The following is a 10055-nucleotide window of genomic DNA, read 5'->3' as shown; positions in this document are numbered from 1 at the left end:
GATAAAATGGGAATATAAATTAAGCCTGTTTTGCAGTATTATGTACATTAGTAGGATAATGTATCTTCGGTACCTAACACAATGCCAGGCACATAATTAGTTGCACAGTAGATACAGCTATGATCAAGAGGTTGTGGGTAGAAAGCAGGTTCAGTTGGTGGTGTCAACCTAACCTACCAGCAAACACGCAAGTTTTATCGCTGTCTTCTGGATGTGTTCATTTTCTCCTCCAGATTTTCACTATGGCTTTACACAAGCCTGAACCCTATAGAGATGTTTCCAAAATCTGAAAAGCAATTTTTGAAGTGTGAATCCGTGTGCCCACTGAAAATCATTGACTCACAGGAAGTTTGTTCTCTGAATTTAACAGTTTCACAGGCCTCAACTCCCTGTTGTGTCTGTGCTGTTATTTTTCATAATAACCTTGGCAATGTTGTCATCAGACTTTCTGGCTGTGCACGTCTTTTTGGCTTGAATTCCAACAACTGGCTAATAGCCATCCAACAGTAGCATCTTTCCAGACCCAATAACATTATTTTGACATCTTAATGATATTAGGGATGTCCTTATCAGACACATATTTTTAAGTATATGAAATCAAAGTCCTCTACACTGATATAACTTATAAATCAATGTCAGGCATTAAGTGGTTGATATACTGGTAGTTTGAGTATTAACATATGGTTCTTTAAATAGTATTTTATTATTTTATCAAGTTATAGTTTGTCTCCTAATCATGCTTTCTAAATGGCTTTCTACATTTTACCAAAATCTTTCCTGAAATTCCACCTGTAGAAGTTCAGCCCTTTCTGTTCTTCCAAGTCTCCTCTTTCCAAATGTACCTCTGAAAAAGGACTGGCATTATGTCCCTAAGTCCTGAAACTCAACTTGTCTCAGCCATCTCATCTTCTACCTAAGATCAGCTTTTCTGCTTTTCTCCGCCACACATCTAGCAGCCCAGTTCCCAAGCTGGGCCTTGTCTTTGTCCTTTTTTGCCCTAGTACTGGGGCTTGAACCCAGGGTCACTCTCCCATTGAGCTACATCCCCAGCTCCCCCCCCCCTCCTTTTTTTTTTTTTTTTTTTTGACAGGGTCTCACCAAGTTGTTAAGTGTTGATCTTGAACTTGCGGTCCTCCTGCCTCTGCCTCCCAAGTCACTGGGATTACAGGTGTGAATCACCAATCCTGGCTTCTGCCACACCTTCTTTATCCTCTGCAATCAAGCCTGAAGTGCACCCGTTGCTCTTTGTTCCTTGCCTTGCCCCCAGCCCCTTCTGCTGGCCACAGGTTGTGGCAGGCAGGACGAGCCTCCTGAGGCACAGATGCAAGGGTGGTGCTCTGCTTCCCCGGGTGTGAGTTCTCCGGCTTCCTGCGCAGCCCCACGTGGTGCACCACCTCCCTCTGGCCTGCACTCCAGCACTACCAGCCGCACTGTAGCCACAGCCTGGCATCTCGTGTTCTCCCCATGCCAGCTAGCTCCTTCATGCTCTCTTGTCCTGTCTCAGACACCACTTCCTCCAGGAAGTCTCCTTGAACCTTTAAGTGCCCTGCTTATGTCTCCTACAGTATTAATCCATGGTCACTATGCCTTGACCACAGCAGGCACACAGTAACAGTTGACGGGATGACACCCCAGCAGCCCACTAGACCAGACTCTTTGCCCCAAACTATAATGACCCCTTGTCCAAAGAAAAAGTCTACAGAGTCCTCACATAATAGCAAGTTATACTTTTTAAGGTCCATTGATTAAGGAAATTCATGGTGACTAAAAGTCATATTGCCTTCAGTAGAACATTGGAATATACTTCATCAAACCCAACAATATCCACATATATTCAAAAGTCTGGTGCATGCAGGATTTTCAGGGCTTTGCAGCCCCTCTGAGGTGCTTGTGTTAGCCTGCAGGCAATGAGGTCCTTAAGAGAATGGCGAATCTTTAAAGGGTCCAGGCCTTGGGTTCTCCAAATTCACAATTTTGGCTAGAGATAGATCTGTCCATGAGGTTTAATGAAAACTAAGAATCATGCTGGAACGGGGAGATAGCAATGGAACCAGTGTCTGGAAGGTGCATCCATTCCCTCAGAACACAGTAGTTTTATTCTAGAGGCGGGCCAATGATAAAGACTAATGCCATGTATGGGATAAGTCATCGTCTTTGTGTACCCCAAGTCCTGGGAGTGGAGGGAAGCCCAGGAACACATGAGGCCTCTTGGAAGAAGTTTTCCTGACTCCGCCACAAGGTCACGCCCCCTCATCGTCTACGCCACCAACCCAGTCACCCGCAGTGCAGCTCTCTGAGCCGACCAGCTCCCTTCCTGGATCATGCCCTCCCTCTTTGGGCCCTGGACTGCTGAGTGTCTCCACCTCCAAGTGAAGAGCACACCTGTAGATGCTTAACAGCTTTACTGACACCTCTGACAAGTCTGCGTGGAAGTGTTAGTCCTTTGATGTCTCTCTGCATGGTGGCCCCCCACTTTGGGATGAGAGACAAAGTTTGCCCCCATTGGTTGCTAGGATCTGAGGATCCGGAGGTCTACCTCTGATCATGCTCCCAAACACTTCAGAACAACAACGTAAAACCCCAAATGCAAAAGCCTCCCATCCCACCTCCAACCCTGGCCCCTCCCGCAAAGAACTCTCACCAATTATGTTCTTTGTACTTTCAAGGGGAAAAATAAAGTTTACTCTTATTACCAAATATATACAAACGCAAACAAATGCATGCATGTAAGTATGTACTCATGTCCTTTTTATTTATACCAAGTGTTCTGATAAATTTTGAAGTTGGAAGGTACAGGATTAATAATCATTCTTGAGCATAGGCCTGGGTTCAATCCCCAGCACTAAAAAAAAATCATCCTTATCTCAGTTCCTGGTTGATTTTAACTTTTTCTGTTTGACTTTTTCTGCACAGTATTATATTGTATGTTATTTACTTAACAAATTTAACATGCAGACTAGTTGGTTTCAATATTTTGCTTTTACAAATAATGCTATACTGAATATTCTCATGCACCTGTCTTAGTATACTTTTGTGACTATATCCATAGAGTAAATTCACAGTAATGGAATTTCCGGGTCAAATCTTCCAATTTTGATAGATATTATCAAACTGTCTCTTAAAAAATATTCCATCACCATTCCTGGCAGTATTTGAGAGTGGCAGGTTGCCCACATAGTCAATTCTGAATACTGACCAGCTTTTAAGTTTTCACTTTTTGAGAATTGAAATCTCATCAGCATTTCTACGATTCTGAGTGAAGTTAACCATGTTTCTGTGTGTTTGCTTTTCTGTAAACTCCATGTTCATATCCTTTCCTGAATTTTATCTTTAATTATTCAATCTTGGTTTATATGAATGTTCTGAAAACCAAGGAAATGTGATGGTGTTCTATGTTGCTAATGTTTTTCCATTTGTATGCAATGATTTTATTTTCATCATCTAATGATTTGAAATTCTTGATTTTAGTCAGGTGCATTGCTTAAGAATACATTTTTGTGCCCCTCAATATATGTGTGAGCACACACATACATATATAGATATACACACACATATGCATGTTTTTAAGTGCATTTTTAAAGGGCTAGACGATTGTTACAGGCTCTTAAAGACTCAGTCTGGTGTCTATCTACAGTCCTTTAGCCTCCTTGAGAAATCACAGTTTAACAAAATGCCAGCAGTTGATCTTCTTGACAGATCTAACTGGGATTTTTCTCTTGTTTACAAATTCAGTGAATAAAACTAGTTTCCTTGAGATTAATTCAACTGATTTTTTTCCTGGTTCCAAACTCTTGTCTGGGTTATTGACTACTGGGTTATTTAGTGTCCTTTCCACGCCCTGCATTGGAAAAAAAAAACATCCTATAAATCCCGACACCCAGGTCTAATTAAAATCTTGCTCTTAAAACAAGAATATCTTTAAATGTCTTTCAAATTTGGAGAAAATTTACTTCCTTGATGTCTTTAGCCTCTGGAGCAAAGCACCTTCAGCCAGGCCGTTCCAAAGAGCTGGGATTTCTCTGATGATCTATGAAACAGCCTCCACCTGTGCGTCAGGCAGTGAAGAGGGAGCAGGTAAACCGCAGAGGCTCCCGTGGGAGACAGCAGGGGTGTAAGGGTAGGGAAGTTCCATGTTGAAAGCTCCAGCATTATGGCACTTTCCCCCCATATTTTTAAGAAATAATACTGGGGGTTTTGCAGTTTATAAAATCTTTCACATAAATCAGCCTAAAGCAAAGCTGTGGGGAGTCAGACGATATCACTCCCAGTGTTTTATGTAGAAAAAAATAGAGGTCAAGGGGATAAAAGACTTTGTCTGAGACAACAGGAGGGTTGAGAGCTGGGTGGCCAATCTCTGTCTTCTGACTCTGAGTCTTCTGTTCCTTCCCCAGTCTCACTGCCCTACTTGTTGACATCACCTTTCTTGTAAAAAAGAGAGAGTGTGCGTGCGCGTGTGTGTGTGTTAAGGATAAATGCAACAGTTTTATTAAAATTATCACGTGTACAAGGAAGAAAATTATTTTAAGGAAGCAGACCTTGAACCTCCAAACACCCTTCAGTAGCATCAATGCTGGTTTATATGAATAAATAAAGTATGTCTGTGATCCCAGCTGCTCAGGAGGCTGAGTTAGGAGGAACACAAGTTCAAGGCCAGCTGGGGCAATTTAGCAAGATCCTGTCTCAAAATAAAATGTAAAAAAAATGGACTGGGGTGTACTTCATGGATAGAGTAGTTGCCTAGCATTTGTGAGATTCTGGGTTCACTCCCTGCAAAACATTTTTTAAGTAGAAAAAAAATAATTTTTAGTATATATATGCTTGAATATTACAAATATTTCATGAGGCATATTAAAATTTTTGTTATTGTTTATTAGAAACTAAAATCTAACTGAGTGTTCTGTGTTCCTATTTGCTAAATCTGGCAAATTTCTGTTGAGGAAAGATAGTTGGTCAGTTGATATAATAAGACTTGTGACATTCCTGGTCTGAGAAGGTGTTAGCCAGCTTGTAGCAGTGACTTTTTAACAGAAATGAGAAGGATTACTTAAGGTCTCATAAGTATGGAGTACTTTTATCCATTTCTCTTGGTATCAAATTTAAAAATTAATAATGCAATATGTAATTGATTTTCAAAAGTAACTAAAGATATGCACAATCGTTCGTGCATAAAGATGATCTTTGCTTCCACTGTTTATTATTCTGAAAAAAATAATTGATTTGCTGAATAATACATTCAGTCAATGGAACTTGGTGAAATAAAGTAGAATCTAAAATTGCTTTTAAGAATGTTGCTATAGATATTGCTTGACATAAAATAGTTGAGGAAGACTATTGAATGAAAATACAAGTTGCCAAAAGTTACCTTATTTTTATAAAACAATTGCATTTTATCTGTTAATGCAAACTCCCTCCCCCTGTTTTAACATCTCTGAAATTAGGATGCCTTTAAAGTTGAATGCCATCTTCAGTTGCTCTTTTTCAGGCAGCAGGCATGACATGACTGTCACTATTGCACATGTGAGTCCTCGGTCACTGCTGGTCACAGTTGACTTCGGTTGTTCTGTCTGCATTTTGGCATTTTGAATTTACCATTTAAAAATTCTTCAAAAATTATATTGTGGCTCAGTATCTAAATGAAAAGTTATTATTTTGGATACAGGGAGTCATGAAAATGAAGTAGAAAGAACTAAATTTGATTTTTGTGAAACAAATTTTCTTTCTGTCTTGGAAAAATAATCAGTTTTATATTTTCTTGCAAACCAACAACCAAGGGCTTTCTAGAACCCAAGAAGCAAGATATACTCACAAGCGGATGTAGGGGTATTGTATTTTGTTAACTGAGACATAGTGAATTTATTTGTTCCTGGGCTATTTAAGCAAGAACAGGGAAAGCTGGGGACAGAGCTAGGGAGGAGGGTCCAGCCCAACTCCGAAGACCACAACTATCACATGTGGTGTGAGGCTCCTGATCCACTCCCATTCTGCCAAACCAAAGGCTAGGAAGAGACTGTGAAGGCTCCACATGCCTGGGACTCTCTGGCTGTCCCTCTCAGGCTCAAAGAAGCTCTGAGTGACAGGAGGAGGAATAAATAGGGGGAGGGGAGGGTACAAATGGGCAGCTACGGTGCCACCACTTAACTAGCATTTTACCTACTCTCTGAAACTTACTCTGGTCACTTATGAGACTGGGCAGAGGGGAATCCTTGGGGGGTCAGGTCAATGCCCATATTTGCCTTCTGGATTGGCCCCAAATCTCTAACCCAAGCAAAAGAAGGAAGAGAATTTGCTGCAATTTAAGTTGCCCACATCCTGGATACAGAGGGAACTGGGGCAATTGAAGAAATCAGCCTGTGATCTCTGTGATAGTAGACCATTTCATGTCCCTCTATCAACCAAGTGAACGCCTCTCTTCTCAATGCTTCCTCTGTGATACCTGCCTAAGAATAATATTCCTACCATGTGCAGGTGCTATATTAAGTAATGCATAACATATGTAATTTAATACTTGCAATAGTCTTGGAAGGTAAGTGCTACTATCCAAACTTTACAGATTAGAAAATTTAGGCTCAAACTCCACAGCAAGGAAGCATTAGAAACAGAATTCAAACTCCAGGTTCCCCTGACCTTAACCATTACTCCCAGTGCATTTCTCTGAAGAAGACCCCTGACTTCCATCTGGCCTCCATTTCCAACCTACTGACTTTGTTTTACTCCCACTCCTTGGGCCTGCCTCCTCCGGCCCTTTCCTCTAGACCAGGTAAACCATCAAGGAGCTGATGCATGTGCCTCACGTGATCTGTTGTGACTCCCATGATCCCCTCTGCTTCCCACAATCCCTTGTGCCTCCTATAACCTCCTGTGTTCACAATTAGCTGATTTTGACCCCTAGGGACCAGCTGGGGTCCACTGGTTCTCCATGGCTGACTGAATTCAGCTCTTCTCTTTAGCATGGTCACTGAGAACACTTGGTCCCATACTAGTGATCATCATAGGACCTGAAAAAACTCAGAACCAGGTCTTTTACAGAGTGCTCCCTGGGTATTCTCTCTGACCCCCCTGCTCTGTCAGGAACCCATCTCTCTGTTCACTGAGGTATTCGTGTGCTTATTTCCACAAACAGTGTGAGTAAGCAGTTCTAAAGTCCTGTCTCCTCGCTCTGACCCTGGCTCCTGGCCCCTCGTCTGATGTGAGCAGTCAGCAGCCCTCCATGCTCAGGGTAAACACCCCTGTGCTGGGATTCTGTCCTAACCCCACTAATCCGCTGCCCGACATTTGGAGCTCAGGAGGTAATGGGGGAAATCCAGTTGGGACAAGGGCAGAGGAAGCAGGAAAGGCACAGCTCAAGAAGTCAGTGAGACATTAAGGTCACTGATCAAACAGTTTGGCGCCTGGCTCCAGGAATTCTGGAGGAATCTGTGAGTTTGTAAAATAGAAAAAAAAAAAAAAAAAACTACATGCCGATCCCCGTCCCTGCCCACATCTACAACAGACGTGAAACAGAAGGTCGCAGCCACGAGGACAAAGAGCAGGTGCATTAACTTCACATTTAAAACATCCTTTTACTAGATACTGTTTTAATTCAGGGCAAATCTTGGGTTGAGTCAGTAGCTCAGTGGGTTGGGCAAGGGACAATGAAGAAGAAACAAGACAGTAGGGACAGTTGTGTTGGAAGGTATCAGTGGGCAGGGAAGCAGGGGGACCTGAGGTCCGAGGTGAATACTTATAGGTGCCTCCCTATGCCACACAATTGGTAAAGGAAATGGGGCCAAGGGCAAGAAGAGAAGAAGGGGAAGAAGGTGACCTACACCAAAAGATGGGAAGTTTCCTTAGTGAACTCTCCATCCAGCCGGGGACCGTGAGAGGTACTCGGAGGGAAGGATGCACAAGCCCCACCGCATGAGAGAACCCCAGGCCTGGAATTGGCACCTGAACTTCTCAGCCTAACACTGGACCGAGAGAGAGGCAGAGGGAACATTATCACAGTGATCAAGTGGCTCATAATTTCTGACCAAGTCCCCTTTTCAAGGACTCCATGAAAAAAATATATGTTGCCTTGTGAACTGTTCCATATAGCTGGCCACAGCTTTCCAGAAAACTATAGCAGAGACCACCAAGATGGGTATATTTCAGACTGTCAAGAGTATGGGGTCACTCTGTTCTTTTAACTCTTAAAAATCTAGATTACTGCTGGGCATGGTGGTGCACACCTCCCAGCAGCTTGGTAGACTGAGGCAGAAAGATCACAAGTTCAAAACCAGCCTCATCATCTTAAGAGTTCCTAAACAAATGTCTCAAATAAAAAAATGAAAAAGGATTGGGCATGTGGCTCAGTGGTTAAGTGCCCTGGGTTAAAAAATAAATAAATAAATCTAGATTACCTTGGGATCCTAGAAGGCTCATGACGCTCCTGGGGAGCAGGTTAGGGACAGAGATAATTCTAGCCCAAACCCCAGGAGGAGCTGTCTGGTATGAAGCAATGAATGAATGCAGCCTTTCTTCATGTGGCATCTTATGAAATGCCTTGGCTTTTTCCAAATGAAGCCTCTAATGATGAACGGGCAGGTGCAGTCAGAGTGTCTTTGAAGTGGAAATGCCACATGAGTACAAGTCCCTGTGTCACCTGGAAGGCCCTACAACCTCAACCCTCTCTCACATTACTGGCCTAACTGTTCTGGGATATGTCTGAATGTAGGTCCATCCGCCAGGTTCTTTCCTCTGATATCCTTATGGTTTACCTTTAGTTTATCCTGATACAAGAGGTGGCACCCAGGCCTCATGCATGCTAGGCAACTGCTTTGCCACACGCAACCCTCATGGTTTACTCTTGAACCTCGTCGGCTCTCTGATCAAACCCCACCACAGTGGGGCCCTGCCTACTCACACACTCTACTCTAATTGAGTCTGTCCCTAAAACTCACCACTCTCCAGCTCTGGCTTTTCCTTATTTTGTATATTGTCTGTTTCCTGAGTGGAAGCTTCCGGAAGGAAGAAGGAAGGCCTTTTCCTGTGATTATATCTGCTTGCTTGTTTATGTTGCTGCCTTGAGCTCACGTCAGGCTGGACTTCAACAAGTGACTCTCAAGTGAATAAATTAGTGCAGACACCCTGGAGGTTCCTGTTGGTGTTGATGGAAGATCCCCTCTGAGAGTGTTTGCTCGTCCCCAGGAGGGGACGCCATGAAGAGGGGGGGGGCAGGTGAAGGGTCAGAGAGCCTGCATTCTGGGCCTCTCTTCTCTGAAATCCAAGAAGAGGGGCCAATCTCTGGAGAAACTGTGGCAGCAACAAACCTTTGACAGAATGTGGAGAGTGTCTGCTTAATTCTGTTATTAGCATATGAAGAAAAAAAACAAAATATAATCTAGAATCTTGACTGCATCTTAGGTTTAAAAGTGTGTATGTGTGTGTGGTATATGTATGAGAGAGAGAGAGAGAGAGAGAGAGAGAGAGAGAGAGAGAGAGAGAGAGAAAGAGGAGTATTGATTTGGGGGATGGTTGAGAAATTTGAAAATGAGCTGAATATTAGATGCTGCTCTAGGGAACCACTATCAACTTAGCTCTGATAGTGGTACTCAGGTTCTAAGTAAAATATTCTTTGGGGATATGTACCAAAGTGTTTAGAGGAGAAAAATCATAATGTCTGCAATTAATTTTCAAGTGACTCCTGAGAGTGGGTACTATTCACTCATATGACGACTCCCACTTTGTCCCCACAACCAGGCCCCTGTCCCCACCAAGATACCACCAGCGTTCTGGGCCTGTTTCCACCCATAAGAGGAAGACCTGTAGTGGGCGGTGATCTGTACAATAACAATGAGGAAACCACGGGTTACTGTCAACATTTGTTCACTTGGGTCCTGGACTGTGACATTGATTTGAAAGTGATTCTGGTTCCCTTAGTCACATATCAGAGGCATCCTCCAGTCCCTCTGTGCTCTGCCCTTTTCCTGCACATACCAGGTTGGACTCCTCTGGTCTCTTTCTTTACTAGGGGAATACATAACCAATTAGTCAATACAGCCCATGACCTTTGTAATTTCTCTACTTCCATCTTTGTT

The sequence above is a fragment of the Callospermophilus lateralis genome, chromosome 17, assembly GCF_048772815.1.
Source record: "Callospermophilus lateralis isolate mCalLat2 chromosome 17, mCalLat2.hap1, whole genome shotgun sequence".
Taxonomy (NCBI): Eukaryota; Metazoa; Chordata; class Mammalia; order Rodentia; family Sciuridae; genus Callospermophilus; species Callospermophilus lateralis.
This window is presented reverse-complemented; position numbering follows the sequence as displayed.